Consider the following 6,217-nt stretch of genomic DNA (forward strand, 5'->3'; position numbering starts at 1 on the left):
TGAGAAACACTGCACTAGACCAAACTGGCTCTCAGATTCACAGCAATTGTGTTCCTGTTCCTTCAAAACAAATTAAAATAGTGATGCCTGTGGTTCAAACCAACTGCCTTTCAGCATACTGTATCTGCTGTACCCCTTTTCCTCTCACATATCAAAATGGATGCATGCCTCCCTAATCATACTTGCATGTAACTAAACTAAACTTGTTCCAGCCTAACAATCACTTAGGTTTGTATACCTGGGACGTGGCTTTTTATTGCCCATTTATTCATTGTCTAGTGCAATTCTACACACATTTGGAATGGCCACCTGATTTCCAGCTTATTCCAAAGCCATGTGGAACTGCATCTTTTGTACAATTTAAAAAGGGATCTTTGTGTGGGATGAAGAAGTCATTCACATACATTCACCCACAAATTTGGTACCACAGGATGAAAGAAGACTTTGGTAATGCTGCAGAAAAGCGGAGGTATGTATATGTGCAAACAGGTGCAGTATCTTGTACCGCAAGTATATTTTCTCAAAAGTGTATTGGTTTATATCTTTGTGAATGCCAAAAACCTGAAAGATTTTGGGCAATAACTTCCATGCATTCTGTACCTTTATTCCTAAAATTCTAGCTTCTTTTTAACCAAGAAATCCCAAACTAATATAAATGGATGTTGGCTGGTATATTGTATTCAGATTCAGATTCAAAATCCTTCTGTTACTGTCTACTGGGTTTCTATGAATATTATCAATACCTTTGCTCAGTGGGAGCAGAGGAAATATATTTGTATGAATAGTATGGTAAAAAAAGATCTTCCCTTGACTTCTTAGCATTAATTTGAGATGCACAACAGGCAACTACATTCTCCCAACAAGATTTATGCTGATTTTTGTGTTTCCTCCTGGGAATGCAAAGTCGTTTCAAGCCAGTATATGCTGTTCTTTCAAAGCACTACCTGTGCTGTGAGATTTGGATCTGCGAGGCGCAGCATGTTGAACAATAAAAATCAGCCTGGAAGCAGTTTCCATATTTCTCTGGTTGGAAAAAAACTTCTGCCACCTTTCATCTCACCTTTCTTCTACTGAAGGACAAGTCCAAGAAGAAAGAGGAAAAAAATGATGGAACCTTAACCTTAAATGTTATGATCAAGCATAGATATGATACTTAAGATCCATGTCTAGCATTCTTGAGATTAAAGGTTTAAAGTTTTACTCTACAGGGATCCTTAAATTGTTTCAACCAGGAAGGTGTTTCTTTATTTTAAAACATTTCCAACTGATTAGTTTCTTGACCACAACAGCCTTTTCCTGGGGAACCGTTGCCTTTCTCCCACTTTCATCAGGCAATCTATCAGAAATATACAACCTGAAGCTCCTGGACTATTTTCAGCCTCCCCCCTCCCCCACAATCCACTTTAAAGATGATCTCTTGAGCCCCTAACATTGCAACCATCTGTAATTCTTCTTTTTTTTTAGTATGACACGTGGAAAATTATGGGATATAATCACATTAACTATAAGGAACTAATTCAAATTTAATTAACTTGAAAATTAAATTAAATCCAACTTGATTTCTGTCCAGCTCCAATAATTTCTTTGTCCAGAACCTTTTTTTTTGAAGCATACTTCCCCAGCATGTCCATCAAAGCCCTGAACAAAATGGAGGAATCACACCTTTGCGTTTGTGAGGTTTTAAGATTTTCCATCGGAAACCAACAGGCAGAAGAAAAATTAAATATATCTCTACCAACACTATCTATCATAATCTAGATAATGGCTCCCTTTATATTTGAAGAAAAGATGAAACTGGAGAATACCTTCTCATTACCATTGTTTTTCCTCATCTGCATTTTCTGATTTCTAGAGATGAGAAAAAGATTGGAAGTCAACATTCCCACTAATTATGGATGCAACTCCCATTTCAAAATTCCAGTTGCTTTTATCAGCAATTACAACCTTTTTTTAAAAAAAAAAAACCTTCATTAGGTTTCCTGGAGATACTGGAAATTATTCTAAATGTGAGGGCTGTTCTATGGTGGAGTAGCTCTTACCAATCAGCCATTTAGAATGGAATATTTTTTATCTGCACCTTAGTTTTTGTAAGGAAATCCAATTTCACAAATATGAAATCCATTAATGGGATACTGAAAAGGACCATTTTTTCAGTACCAACAGATATTGTTCTCCTGAGTGATTCAATGAACCTGAATTGGCAATGGGACCTTACATGCCAGGAAAATCTGTTTGGGTATTGGAGGATCTTTGGTCCCAGAATTTAGGAAGTAACACTAATTATACACAATAATATCTCTCCTAATTTAATGTGCTATGTAGCATCACCAATCATCCAAAAACATATTTATGCTGTGGAAAAGGCAGCAACAGAAATCTTGGAACAGATCTCCAAATGCTTTAATGTTTCTATACCTACAAAGCCATGATCTTCCTTGTGATATTCTATGGAACCAAAAGTTGAAATTTAAAGAAGCAGGAGAAGAAGAGTTTGGATGCTTTTAATCTTGGGTGTTGGAGAAGATTCTTGAGAATACCATGGATAGCCAAGAAAGCCAACCAATGGAAAATCAGACAAATTAACCCAGCGTTCGTACTTGAGAAACAAATGACCAGGCTCAAATTATGCAAAGACCCAACTCTCTGGAAAAGAGGATCCTGGTAAAGGTGACAGGAAAGAGAATAAGAGGATGACTAGCAACAAGTTGGATAGACTCAATTATAGGGGCTGCACAGATGGAAGAACTGAAAGATCAGATTATCATGGAGAAATTTTATCTATGTGGTCACTAAACGTTGAAAACAACTTGATGGACATAATTAATAAATTAACTACTAATACTATTGATACTACTACTGCTGTTATTATTATTTACATTACCAGTGTGTACAGAACTTTAGAGGGGGAGTACTGTAGATGGTAAAGTTGACTCTTCCAATAGCTCTTTGAGTAATTTGTAATATGCCATATGGATATTTTGTTCCCAGTTGTTTAACAGTAGCAGCAACGTCATGATGGCCCTTGGATTCTACCAGTGAAATGGACAAAGTTCAATCTGGAAGCTTCTTGGTGGATATGTGTCGATATTATGTGACTATCTGCATTATTCATAGAATTTTAAGGGGGGGGGGAATAACCACATAACCTTATGTTTCATTTGTAAACTATTCTGTATTTTCATATTTCTTTTATCTTGTCACCAGAGAAAAATCTATGAAGGATAGAAAAAGTTATCCATGATTGTCAGTTCTGCAAACTATCCATCTGGAAGCATCTCACTACAATGAATAGTTGTGCAAAATGACAATAACTGCCTTGTAGCCTTGATACCTACAAACAAATCTCTGGTTAAGGCTTCCTTAAGTCTCATCAGCCTTTTGTAAAATATATCCCAGAAAACTGAACTTTGTTTTTTATAAATGCAAGGGACTACATGCCGTGACTACCTTCCAATGTAAAATTGTACTAAAAAAAAAAACCAATATGGGAAAATGAGAGAGAATATATGTGAGCATTCTGGCTAATAATATTTAGAACTTGGCTATCACTTAATTGTGGGAGATCATGCAAAGCCCAGATAGCATTAAAAAAAATGTAAGTTTTGAGATGGGATTTGAAGATGTAGTCTTCAAATGGGATGTAGTCTCTAAAATGAACAGACTTAAAAGATAAAGGGTTCATCTTTTATTAAATATCTCAGAAGTAAGAAACTTTAGACTCTGTCTATTGAGAATGCTGTGGTATGTCACTGACATTTTAAGGTAAGCTGGAAAAGAAAAGAGGTTGCTCATGCCAAGATAGAAAAGAACCAGCTGAAGAAACCATAATTCATGTGGAAGTTCCAAAAGAAAAAAGAAAAGGAAAGAAAAAGAAACAAGTCCTCTGCCATAGAATCATTCCTCAATAAATGTCCTCATGTACCATGGCATGGTAACCATTTCTCAGTGTGTTCCCCACATATATTGACAATATAAAGATGGATGGTTAAATTTGATTTAAATATTTGCAAGAATTTAAGGACATAAAGCAAACTATTGCCAAGCTAATGTCCTCAAATATTTTAGGATTCCAAATCCTAATTGGGACTATACCGTGATGGTGAACCTATGGCACATGTGTCAGAGGTGGCATGCAGAGTCCTCTCTGTGGGCACATGTGCCGTTGCCAGCTGCTCTTCTGGTTTCTGGTGCATGCATGTGCGCCAGCCAGCTGATCTTTGCATGCGTCGGAGCACCGGAAACCCAAGGAACAGCTGGCCAGGGTGCATGCAAGTAAATATCTTACATCTGAGATATTTAATAAAGCATGATAACACAAATAAAACGTGCTGGCCAGCTGATCTTTGGATTTTCGACATTCTGGTACACGCAAAGACCAAGTGGACAGAGTGCATATGCACACCAGAAACCCAAAGTGGATGCACACCATGCATGCACACCGACCAGCTGATCTTCAGGTTTCTGGTGCTCCAGCACACGCATGTGTATTCCAGTTTGGGCACTCAGTGCCAAAAAGGTTCTCCATCACTGGACTATAGTATATAGTGTATTTTTTATTTATTAAAGAAGTTTAAATCCATGCATGATTAATTCAGAATAATTCTGGCTCTGTTAAGTGCACCATGGTCTTAGGCAAGTCTATATAAAAGTGCCAGATTAATTGATGAATCTATGACAATGATGTGTTATAAAACGTTTGGCCAGTTCTGATCAAATTGATCAAAATAATCTGAACACTAACTGTGATGACAGGACTTGAAAATTCAGCTATATCTGGAGAGCATCACTATAATTTGTTTAGCTATTAAATATACATTTGTTACAGGCTTCAGGGCGAACTGGTGTGGGGTCGACAGAATCTATCATTTCTTTTTCCACATTTCATTTATTTTTTTTTAAAAATGTTTATTTTTTCTGATTTCCCTATGATTGTAAATTGTACTGGAATCATCAATCATCATAAGGAGTGGAATTATATTTACAATAGGGACAATATTAATCTGAGAATCTAATCTGTGCTTTAATTTGCATTTTTATCCATTTATAAAGCAAGATCAGGATCAAAGGCCACAGTTTCAAGACTGTACGTTAAATACATCAAACCTTTTATTGCTGCACAGCACTCCATGCCATAAAACATCGTACAGAATACAAAACTCCATACAGATAATATTATTGCCAAATCAATGGAAAACATGGCTATTTAGAAAACTAATATAAATGGTTTTAAGAATGTCATTAGAATTGACAAAGTAATCAATTGATGCTATTTGAATAAGAATCCGAGACTTGATATTTCTTCCTAAATCCATTTCAATGAAGCATGGGTGGTCAATAAACTGCTTGATTTATTTTATTTAAAAAGCTGGCTGTTGGATCCTTGAGACTGGTAAGATTTTATCTTCTGATTGCAAGCATATACAAATCCTTACTAGGTTTTCTTTCATCACCAGCCCATAGCTTAACGTCAGCTCAAAGTCAGCATTAACTGTTCCATTTTTGAAGTAATGTGCTCCTTCTCCTGACACAATTTTTGTTATGAATAAAATACTGGATGTTTTACTGACAATGTGGTTGTGAATTCATCAGGAATGGGATCTGCCCAGCATCTTTGGACACTTTAGTCTACTGTAAACAGGGGCCCCTTGCCCTCTTTGTCATTGGACACAGCTCTACACGAATTACAAGAGTTGCAGCACTTGACTTCCACAGAGGTATCTGCCCATGATGGGCACTTTCTAAGCTCTTGTAGAGCTCACTCCTGATAAGCAAAGTTTTAATGGTCACTTGAAAGAGACCTAAGACTTTGTTTTAAAAAAGGATTATTACAATTCTCTTGAAGGTTATTTTAAACATGAAAGAGCTGAGTTCAACCATCTATATATTGTTGGTTCCTGCACCATTAGGCACATTCGAATTCTCTGCTTTTTGGGGAGTTTCATTTTGCTGTAGTTTTTACTTTTTTAATTTCTTGGGGGGATGGCGATGACTTTTGGGGAGCTTCCCCTTCCATGCCAGCAACTTGTTTGCCAGACTATTTTTAGACAGTTTCCCCTTTCACTCAGAAGAGCCCTAAATCCCTGTTTAGAAATAGATTGACAGACAGACAGGCCATAGGTCCAGAGCACCTCCACGATGGAGTTTTGTTAATTGAAAGATGGCTAAGCACATCATTCCAATATATCTTTAGCTGCATTCCATCCCACAATATCGAGAA

General features: G+C 36.7%; 1 long non-coding RNA gene across 1 annotated transcript; it reads left to right on the forward strand.

The window, feature by feature from the left end:
- LOC148046025 (uncharacterized) lies at positions 1–5,563 on the forward strand. Its single transcript, XR_015696457.1, has 2 exons — positions 1–3,091; positions 5,054–5,563. It is a non-coding gene; the product is annotated as an uncharacterized LOC148046025 (long non-coding RNA).
- Positions 5,564–6,217: the final 654 nt, after the last annotated feature.

Source organism: Thamnophis sirtalis, unplaced genomic scaffold (genome assembly GCF_051295495.1).
Source record: "Thamnophis sirtalis isolate CommonGarterSnake01/CBP01778 unplaced genomic scaffold, rThaSir2_p1.2 scaffold_4, whole genome shotgun sequence".
Taxonomy (NCBI): Eukaryota; Metazoa; Chordata; class Lepidosauria; order Squamata; family Natricidae; genus Thamnophis; species Thamnophis sirtalis.